The sequence below is a fragment of the Cebus imitator genome, unplaced genomic scaffold (genome assembly GCF_001604975.1).
Source record: "Cebus imitator isolate Cc_AM_T3 unplaced genomic scaffold, Cebus_imitator-1.0 Scaffold277, whole genome shotgun sequence".
NCBI classification, from domain to species: domain Eukaryota; kingdom Metazoa; phylum Chordata; class Mammalia; order Primates; family Cebidae; genus Cebus; species Cebus imitator.
Window position 1 is genome coordinate 1608224 of NW_016107592.1, and position 11798 is coordinate 1620021.

Sequence of the window (11798 nt, forward strand, 5' to 3'; positions counted from 1 at the left end):
GAGCAGAAGAAAAGAAAAAGAAAACCTCCCACTCAAGATAGCTATAAATCAGAAACCACATGAAGAAAATTAATGGTTGAAAAAAATTAGTGAATGGTTTTCAAAAATACAATCTGCATAGTGAATGGTGAGACCACCTCAAACCCTGATGTTACCTAACTCCCCAAACTTGGCTGTCTAACTTCTGTCCTCAAAGCAAAAATTGGAGGATATCACTGAAAAAAAATGGATCAACCCAAAAAAAAGGCCCACAGATACCATCTGTGAGCAGCACCCCAGTGAAAGGACCAGCAACCCATCTGCCCATCTCTGGGAAGCCAGTCAGTCAATTCCTACACACACACACACACTTTGCAGATGGCATTTGTGGTGATTTGAATTGGTGCTCCTACATTCAAAAGGTAGAGCCTAATTCCCATCCTCTTAAGTGGGGGCCATACTTAGTGACCCTCTTCTGACAAATAGAATGTGGCAGAAATGATGGTGTGTGACACTCAAGGCTAGGATATAGAAGGTATTATAGCCTCCTTCTTCTTTCCAGATCATTTGCTCTCAACAAAGCCAGCTGCCATGTTGTAAAGATGCTCGAGCAGCCTCTGGAGAGGCCCACATGGTGAGGAACAGGGCCCTCCTGCCAACAGCCATGTGAGTGAGCTATTTTGGAAGAAGATCCTGTGAGGATTTTGCAGCCCTGGCCAGCTTCTTGACTGGAATCTTACGAAAGACCCAGAGCCAGAACCACATACTTCAGCCATTCCTAAATTCCTGACCCTCAAAAGTTGTGAAGTCATAAAAAGCTTATTGTTCAAAGCTGCTAAATTTGGGAGTAATTTGTTACACAGCCATAAATAGCTAATACAGCATTTTAGTATCTCTTTTTTTTTTTTTTTTTTTTTTTTGAGACAGGATCTGGCTCTGGTTCTGCTGCCCAGGCTAGAGTGCAGTGGCGCAATCTCAGCTTACTGCAACCTCTGCCTCCCAGGCTTAAGCTATCTTCCCACCTCAGCCTCCCAAGTAGCTGGAACTACAGGTATATGCTACCACACCTGGCTAATTATTTTTTTTTTATTATTATTATTTTTTTTGGTAAAGATGGTGTCTCACTTGGCTGCTCAGGCTGGTCTTGAACTCCTGGACTCAAGCATTCCACCTACCTCGGCCTCCTAAAATACTGGGATTACAGGCATGAGCCATTGTGCCTCACCTGTATCTCGATCTTAAAAACGGCTTTGAGGGGACTTCTAAAGATCCCCAGACTTGAGGAAAATGTCTGACCTACAGGAGCCCCACAAAGAGAATGGTAACACTAGCAAACACTGTCATCATGCCTAGTTTGTGCCAGAATCTGCTGAGAATTAAATTATTAAAGACATATTTCAATGAATTTTCCAGGATTGTGAGACACTCACAGAGCAGTGAATGAAAACAGACCCACGCTAAGGCTTGTGATTATGAATTTCAGATCACTAGAGACAAACAAGTCCTCCAGAGAAGAAATAAAGCAAGTCACCTGGAGCAGATCAGGAATCAGAATGACTTTACACTAGCAATGCTGGAAGTAAGAAAACAGTGGCACCATACCTTCAACATTCTGCAGAATAATTTCCAATCTAGAGTCCTATCCTCAGTTAAAATTTCAATCAAGGGTAAGAGTAGAATAAGAACATTTAGAAACATTCAATGTCTCAAAGAAAATCTACCTTTCATGAGCCATTTCTCTTGGTGGAGAGCTCCACCCAGTGAGGGTCAGAGACCAAGAAAGAGGTCTGCCTGGAACCAGGAAGCTCCTTCACAAAGAAGAGACAAAGGGAATTCCTGAGAGGACAGTAATGGGATGTGTCTGGAGAAGAGCTGTGCAGTGAGCAGGATGAACACAGTCCAGACAGGAGCAGGGCAGACCCGTCCAGGAGGCATGTCATAGGGAAAAATAAAATGGGACTGATAAAGTGGTTACCTGATATACTTGACATTACTGGGGGAATTGTACATTGCTATTAAGGAATTTAGAGGACCGTTTGGTGAAAGGTATGCAGAAAACTAAGCAAATGCTAGCTCCATGGGGAAAATTTGTACAAAAAAATGTAATTGTAGTGTACTATATGTTGATATTTACATGGCCATAATAATGTAAATGCCAAGTATTGATGTGTTAGGCACTGTGTTTGGACATCTATCTGGAGCCATTACAGCCCCATTCTCCCTTTCCCGTCTTCCACTCTAGAGCAAGCAAATTCCCGCTTTCTCTTAGTAATGCTTGGTAGATTTTTATGGAGTCTTGCACATCTTTTATTAGATATGTTTCTGGGCATTTGCACGTGTATTTTTGATAATGTGGTAAATGGTATTCATTTTTAAGTTCATTTTTTAATTGCTTATTTCTAATGAATAGAAATACAACCCTTGTCATGCATTGACCTAGTATTCAATGATATTACTAACTTTACTAATTAATTCTAACATTTATAGGGAAGTCCTTTTGGATTTTCTACACACAGAATCATGTTGCCTATGAATAATTTTTTGACTTTTGTTTTAGGTTTAGGGGTATATGTACAGGTTTATTATGTAAGTAAATTAAGTGTCATGGCGGTTTGGTGTACAGATTATTTTGTCAGCCAGGTGATAAGCATAGTACACAATAGGTATTTCAATCCTCACCCTCCTCCCATCCTCTATCCTCAAGTAGGCCCCAGTATCTGTTTTTTCCTTCTTTGTGTCCCTATGTGCTCAATGTTTAGTTCCCACATGTAAGTGAGAACATGTGATATTTGGTTTTCTGTTCCTATGTTAGTTCACTTAGGATAATAGCCTCCAGCTCCATCCATGTTTCTGAAAAGACATGATCTAATTCTTTTTTATAGCTTCATAGTATTCCATAGTATATATGTACCACATTTTCTTTATTCAGTCTACCATTGATGAATATTTTGGTAGATTCCATATCTTTGCTATTGTGATTAGTGCTATAATGAACATTCACATGCATGTGTCTTTATGGTAGAATAATTAATATCCCTTTGGGGATATACCCAACAATGGGATTGCTGGGTCAAGTGGTATTTCTGTTTTAAGTTCTTTGAGAAATCATCAAACTGCTTTCCATAATGGCTGATATAATTTACATTCCCACCAGTGGTGTATAAGCATTCCCTTTCCACCACAACCTTGCCAATATCTGTCATTTTTTGACTTTTTAGTAGTAGCCATTCTGATTGATATGAGGTGATGAATAAGTATCTTTTTCTTCTCTGTCATTCTACCTTTTATTTCTTTTCCAGATCTGATTGTGCTGGGTAGAAGTGATGATGGTAGTAGGTATTATTTGTGCGTTCCCAATCTAAGGGTGAAAGTGCTCAATATTTCGCTATTCAGGTGATGTTAAACAAAACTCACATGTCTGGAATAAACTCAGCTTGGTCATAATATATTATTCTTTTTATATATCACCTTTTATATATCATTTGATTTGGTCATAATTTGTTTAGAATTTTAACATCTGTATTCATGAGAGTCTATACTTTTCTTTTTTTGAAATGTCCTTCTCTGACTTTGTTTCAAGGTTATGCTGGTCTTATAAAATGAGAAGAGAATTATTTCCCCTTTCATCATTCTCTGAGTTTGTTGTGTAGGCTTATTCCTTAAATATTTGGAAACATTCATTGGTGAAGCCAAATGAGCCTGATATTTTCTTTGTGGAAATGTTTTCAATTAAGGATCAGTTTTAAAATTATATATGACTCTTCATATTTTCTATTTCTTCTTGTGTCCATATTGGTACGCTGAGTTTTTAAAAGAATGTATTCATTGTGTTTAAATCTGTACAGTTGTTAACAAAGAGTTGTTTATGCTTTTTGTTAGAGTCTGGTAAGATCTCCACTTGTCTGCTTTTTATTATTTTTATTCCTGACATTTGTAATTTGTATCTTTACTTTTTTCTTGATCAGTCTAGTCAGAGGTTCGATCAAATTTACTAGTCTTTTTAAAGAACTTTTGACTTTGTTGTTTTCTCTATTGTACATTCATTTTCTAATTCATTACTACTTTTTATATCTTCCTTCCTTCTATTTTCTTTAGGTTTAATTTGCTCTTTCTTTCTTTTTGAGATAGGTATTTAGATCATTTATTTTCTCAGTGCTCTTCTTTTCTAAAACACTAACTTAAGGCTACCAGTTTCCCTGTGAGCACAACTTCAATTGCACACACAGAGTACAGTTGTTTCATGATAATTCATTTCAAAATATTCTGTACTTTCAATCGTAATTTCATTTCACCCATGTGTATTTACATGGTAAATTGCTCAATTTTGCTTAATTTTCAAACACTTAGGTATTTTTAAAAATACCATCTAAAATTTATTTCTACTTTAATTCTACTCTGTCAAAGATTATATTACTTTAATAATTTGAATTTGTTGAGCATTTCTTCTCAACATATGTTTAATATTTTATTTATTTATTTATTTATTTATTTATTTATTTTGGAGATGAGGTTTCGTTCTGTCACCCAGGCTGGAGTGCAGTGGCACAATCTCAGCCCACTGCAACCTCTACCCACCTGCTACAAGCGATTCTGATGCCTCAGCCTCCTGTGTAGCTAGGATTACAGGCACGTGCCACCAAACCTGGCTAATTTCTGTATTTTTTAGTAAAAATCGGGTTTTGCCATGTTGACCAGGCTGGTCTTGAACTCCTGGCCTCAAGTGTTCCACCTGTCTCAGCCTCCCAAAGTGCTGGAATTACAGAAGTGACCACTGCGCCCAGCCAATATTAGTTTTATTTGTATTTGAAGAGGGACATATTCTGAAATTTTAGGATGGAATCTTCTTCATAAGTCCATTAATTGAAGTTTGTTAATCTTATTTCTCAAATCTTTTACATCTTTACTTATGTTTACTGAGAGAGAGGTATTAAAAACATCCACTGTAGTTATAAATTCCTTTTCCTTCTATTTCTGCCAGTTTTTTTCCCTGAGCCTATATTATTAGTGCCATATAATTTAGAATTTTTTATCTTCTTACAGATTGACACTTTATCATCATTAAATCTCTTCTTTTTTACTTCTATTTCTATTTCTGGTTTAAAAAAATGTTTTCATCATTAATGAGTATTGAGTTTTGTCAGATGCTTTTCTCCATCTATTAAAGGGATTATATAATTTCTCTTTGCTTGTTTCTTTGTTTTTTGAGACAGAGTTTCACTCTTATCACCCAGGCTGGAGTGCAATGGCATGATCTCAGCTCACTGCAACCTCCACCTCCCAGGTTCAAACAATTCTCCTGCCTCAGCCTCGCGAGTAGCTGGGATTACAGGTACCTACCACCATGCCTGGCTAATTTTTGTATTTTTTAGTAGAGACGGGGTTTCACCATGTTGGCCAGGCTGGTCCCGAACTCCTGACCTCAGGTGATCTGCCTGCCTTGGCCTCCCAAAGTGCTGGGATTACAGGTGTGAGCCACCATGTCTGGCCTATATAATTTTTTATTTCATCAATGTGATATTGATTTCTTATTGCTGTGGTAACAAACTACCATAGAACTAGCGACTTAACACAAATTTATTGAATATTCAAAAGTACAAAATGAGGTTCACTAGGCTATACTCAAGGTGATAACAGGACTGTGTTCTTTTCTGGAAGCTCTATGGAAGAATTAGTTTTTGTATTTTTTACAACTTCTAGAGGCTGCCTGCATTCCTTGGATTGTGGCCCCCATACATCTTCATAGCCACCAACGGCCAGTGGAGTCCTTCTCATACCACATCACTTTAATACTCTTCTGCTTCCCTCTTCCACACTTGGGTCCCTGTGATTACATGAGGCCCAACTAGATAATCCAGGATAATCTCCATATTTTAAGGTCAGCTGATTAATTCCATTTGCTACCTCAATTTCCCACTGGCACCTTAATTTCCCTTTGACATGTAAAATAACTACAGATTGCAGGGATTATTAGGACACAGACATTTTTGGAGGGCTGTCTGGCATTCACATGAGATAAACTGCATGTCGTTATGATGTATTAAGCTTGTTCTTTATTAATAGATTGAATTTGCTAATATTTTATTAATGACTTCTACATTTGTGTTCATGAAGAATATTTGTCCATAAATTTCTTTTTTAATAATGTCTTTGTCAGCTTTTGATATCATGGTTTTGCCAGCCTAATAGAAGAACTTGAAAAGAATTCTTTCTCTTCTACTTTCTACATGAATTTAGGTATGGTTGCTACTATTTCTGTTTGTGTGTTTGTTTTTAAATAGCTTTATTGGGATGTAAATTTTAGATCATAAAATTCACTCTGTATAAGTCCACATTTCAATAATTTTTATAAATTCTTAGAGTTGTGCAGCCATCACTACAATCCAGTTTTAGAACATTTAAGTTACCTCAAAAAGCTTCCACATACCCACAGCCCCAGGCAACCACTACTTTATAGATTTGCCTTCCTGACTTTATATAAATGGATTCATACAATACATAATCTTTTGGCTTCTTTTACTTAGCATTTTTCTTTTTTTGAGATGGAGTTTCATTCTGTCACCCAGGCTGGAGGTCAACAGCACGATCTCAGCTCACTGCAACCTCCGTCTCCAAGTTCAAGCAATTCTTCTGCCTCAGCCTCCCCAGTAGCTGGGATTACAGGAACCCACCATCATGCCCAGCTAATTTGTGTATTTTTGTAGAGATGAGGCCTCACCATGTTAGCCAGGTTGGTCTAGAACTCTTGACTTCAGGTGATCTGTCCATCTTGGCCTCCCAAAGTGCTGGGATTATAGGCATGAGCCACCGCGCCCGGCCTTTAGCATGTTTTTGAGTTTTGCCCATGTTGTAGCATGCATGAGTATGTCATTTCTTTGTATTGCTGTACAGTATTCTTAGCATGGATATACCATTTTTTATTCATTTACCAGTTGGTAGACATTTACATTTTGGCTATTACGAGTAATGCTGCTATGGAATTCAAATTATGTCTTTATATCAACATATATATATATATATATGGATATATAGTCTCATTTCTAGGTAACTAGCAGTAGATTTGCTGTGTTGAATATATAAAGAACTCTTATCCTTTCAAAAGAAAATAAACAACCCAATTAAAAACTGCACAGAAGTTTTGAATTTCACCAAAGAAAATATGTGAATGGCTAATAAGCACATGAAAAGGTGTTCAACATCTTCAGTCATTAGGGAAATGCAAATTAATACCACAATGAGTTATCAGTACACAACCACTAGAATGGCTATAATCTAAATGACTAATTACTATCATGCATTGGTGAGGATGTGGTTAAACCGAAATCCTCAAACGTTGCTGATGAGAATGTAAAATAGCTTAGCCACTTTTGAAAACAGCTTGGTATTTTTAAAAGTTAAACATAAACCCAGCAATTCAGCACATTATTCCCAGGAAAGTGTAAAAACCAACTCTGTATAAGCCAACCCTACTCCAAGGACAACATATGATTTACCTTGCAAGGTACTCATTTAATGATTGCAAATTTTATGTAGGGTGTTGCCTTATATATTATACTTCTTCTAATACATGAAATCACACTGTGTTGTCTGTGAATGTGTACACACACAAAAATATGATTGTCAAGTGTCAACACTATCACCAGGATAGCAGTTGTTTCTGCTAAAGAAATGGTGTGGAAGCCGGGTACAGTGGCTCACGCCTGCAATCTAGCACTTTGGGAGGCCAAGACAGGTGGATCACTTGAGGTCAGGAGTTCAAGACCAGCCTAGCCAACATAATGAAACCATATTTCTACTAACAATATAAAAACTGGCCAGGTGTCAAACTAAAGAGCTTTTCCACAGCAAAAGAAACTATCATCAGAGTGAACAGGCAACCTATAGAATGTGAGAACATTTTTGCAATCTACCCATCTGACAAAGGTCTAATATCCAGAATCTACAAGGAACTTAAATTTACAAGAAAAAAAACAACCCCATCAAAAACTGGGCAAAGAATATGAACAGAGACTTCTCAAAAGAAGACATTCATACAGCCAACAAACATATGGAAAAAAGCTCGGCCAGGCGCGGTGGCTCATGCCTGTAATCCCAGCACTTTGGGAGGCCAAGGCGGGCGGATCACAAGGTCAAGAGATGGAGACCATCCTGGTCAACATGGTGAAACCCCGTCTCTACCAAAAAATACAAAAATTAGCTGGGCATGACACATGCCTGTAGTCCCAGGTACTCAGGAATCTGAGGCAGGAGAATTGCTTGAACCTGGCAGGTGGAGGTTACTGTGAGCCAGGATCACGCCACTGCACTCCAGCCTGGCACCTGGTGACCACGAGACTCTGTCTCCAAAGAAAAGAAAAAAGAAAAAAAAAAAAGCTCAACATCATTAATCATTAGAGAACTGCAAATCAAATCCATAATGAGGGCCCGGGCCAGTGGCTCACACCTGTTAATCCCAGGAGTTTGGGAGACCAAGGCACCTGAGGTCAGGAGTTTGAGACCAGCCTGGTTAACGTGGCAAAACCCTATCCCTACTAAAAATACAAAAATTAGCCAGACATGGTGGTGCATGCCTGTAGGTCCAGCTACTCAGGAGGCTGAGGCAGGAGAATCACTTGAACCCAGGCGGCAGAGGTTGCAGTTACCTGATATCATACCACTGAACTCCAGCCTGGGTGACAGAGCAAGACTCTTGTCCCAAAAACAAAAATAACAAAAAAAGAATGAAGAGTATTAAAAAGTCAAGAAACAATAGATGCTGGCAAGGCTGTGGGAAAATAGGAATGCTTTTACACTGTTGTTAGGAATGTAAATTAATTCGACTATTGTGGAAGACAGCGTGGTGATTCTGTAAGGATCTAGAACCAGAAATACCATTTGACCTAGCAATCCCATTACTAGGTATATACTCAAAAGAATATAAATCATTCTACTATAAAGACACATGCACACATATGTTTACTACAGCGCTATTTACAATAGTAAAGACATGAAACCAACCCAAATGGCATCAACAGTAGACTGGACAAAAAAAATGTGGCATATATATCTTATGGAATACTATGCAGCCATAAAAAGGAATCAGATTATGTTCTTTGCAGGGACATGGATAAAGCTGGAGGCTATTATCCTCAGCAAACTAACACAGGAACAGAAAATCAAACACCCCATGTTCTCACTTATAGGTGGGAGTTCAACAATGAGACCACATGGACACAGGGAAGGGAGCAACACATACTGAGGTCTGTCAGGGGATGGGGAGCAAGAGAGGGGAGAGCATTAGGACAAACAGCTAATGCATTTGGGGCTTAAAACCTAGATGACAGGTTGATAGGTGCAGCAAACCACCATGGCACACGTATGTCTGTGTAATAAACCCGCACATTCTGCACATGTATTCCAGAACTCAAAATTTAAAAAAAAAAAGGTTAAAAATAAAAAATTAGCCAGGGGCATACGTGTAGTCCCAACTCCTCAGGTAGGCTGAGGCATGATAATTGCTTGAACTTGGGATGCAGAGATTGCAGTGAGCCAATATTCCAGACTCCATCTCAAAAAAAAAAAAAAAAAAGTGGATTAGAAAAGGCCATAGAAAAGTTTTTGTAAGCTTTTCTTCCATACAGATGTGAAGCATATATGATGAAAGGTTGACATTTGTTAAATTCAAGAGAAAAAAACCATCCATGCTACTGTTTTTAAACAAGAAGCTTTGCCTAACCCAGGGTCACAATTTTCTCCTATGGTTTTTGTGATTTTTTTTTTTCCTAGAAGTTTTTTGGCTTTGATTCTTTATAGATGTCAGTCTATTGCAAAATGAGCCCCATTCTGGTTGAAGGGACACATGATGGGTGGCCAGTTTCTGTGGTTCCAGTCTTGTTTGGAGCCCTGCAGGTAAGGGGAGATGACTCTCCTCCTACTGGCCACCACTTCCTTTCCTGGGAGTCTTACCTACAGCAATGCACCATGGCCCCAGGTCATCTTTATCACCCCAACACTAGTGTGGGCAGAGGTTACAAACTTTACTATTCAGCCTGAATAGTGTTGTTTTTTGTTTGGTTGGTTGAAGTTAATTGGTGCTAACATTTAAAAACCAGGAAAACCGAATTAAAAATCCAACCAGCCAGTTTTTCCTGGAGAGCCTGTGAACACAGAGAGCCAAGTTTTAGTTCCTCCCTTTGGATGGGCTGGCTCTCCAAGTCACCCCACATGTGCCCCTCTATTGTCTCCCAGACCCTGAGGCCAGGGTCAGCTTCCTGCCCGGATGCCTTCCTACATTTGCCCTCTTGGGCGGCTGATGTTACATGCAGAGTCCCATCTACAGCTTTTTTATTGTCTTACTGTTCAGCATCTCACCTGGCCTTGTGATAGCCTTGACAAATTAGGATCATAGTCCACATTCTGCATATGAAGAAACTGCCCAAGGGCGTGCAGCTGCTAAGTGGCAAGCTGGCTTTGAGGCCCTACCTCTTTGCTCTCAGTCTCATCTCACTGGGCCTCATTGCCCTAGGCACTGGGGCTGCCTTCAAGCATTGGTGATGCAAATTGCTAAGGGCATAGGTGTGTTACTAGTCCTGCCGTGTGCACCTGTCAGAGGTTCTTGGAGCAGAAAGGGAGCTGGCATCTGTGTCTTCTATGCTGGTATCTTCAGGGAATAGCAGGAGCTCAGTCTTCTAAGATAAGGGGTTTGCTTGATTAATGTTTGATGAATGGATTAATAAATGGATAAACTGTCATTCTGAGTAGCCTATGTATGTTTAAGCATTAATCAAAATAAATTTTAACTACGAAACATTTTAGTGGAAGCATAAAGGAAGAGGAGAAAGGGCTGGCCTACAATGTCCCAGAAACCGTACCAGGGCCTCACCCCCAAGGCACTTTCATCTAGTGGTGCAACATTCAAGAGAAGACTTCCTGTGAAAAGCACAAATGATAGTATTTACCCCTGCAGCGTAAACTGGAGAGAATTTAAAGGGATCTATATGTAAAATTCATTGCATTTCTCTGCAGTATATTTTTATCATAATGAAAATAAAATGCAAGTATTAAGAAACATTGAATTTATATGAAACTTCTAATATAATCTTTGCAAAAATATCTGAAAATCCTATGGCCTGGCACAGTGACTCAAGCCTGTAATCCTAGCAATTTGGGCGGCCTAGGGTGGATTGTTTGAGCCCAGGAGTTTGAGACCAGCCTGGGCAACATAGGGAAACTTCATCTCTACAAAAAATTTAAAAATTAGCTGGATGTGGTGGGAGGTGCCTGTAATCCCAGTTACTCGGCAGGCTAAGGTGGGAGGATTGCTTGAGGACAGGAGGCTGAAGCTGCAGTGAGCCATGATTATGCCACTGCACTCCAGCCTAGGCAAGCGAGTGAGACCCTGTGAAAGAAAGAAAGAAGAAAGAAGAAAAAAAAGAAAGGAAGGAAGGAAGGAAGGAAGGAAGGAGGGAGGGAGGGAGGGAGGGAGGGAAGGAAGGAGGGAGGGAAGGAAGGAAGGAGGGAAGGAAGGAAGGGAGGAGAAAGAAAGAGAAAGAAAGAAAGAAAGACAGAAAGAAAGAGAAAGAAAAGAAAGAAAGAAAGAGGGAAGAAAGAAAGAGAAAGAGAGAAAGAAAGAGAGGAAGGAAGGAAGAAAGAAAGAAAGAGAGAGAGAGAAAGAAAGAAGGAAAGAAAGAAAGAAAGAAAAAGGAAAGAGAAAGAGAGAAAGAAAGAGAGGAAGGAAGAAAGAAAGAGAGAGAGAGAGAAAGAAAGAAAGAAAGAAAGAAAAAAAGAAAGAAAGAAAGAAAGAAAGAAAGAGAAAGAAAGAAAAAGAAAGAAAGAAAGAAAGA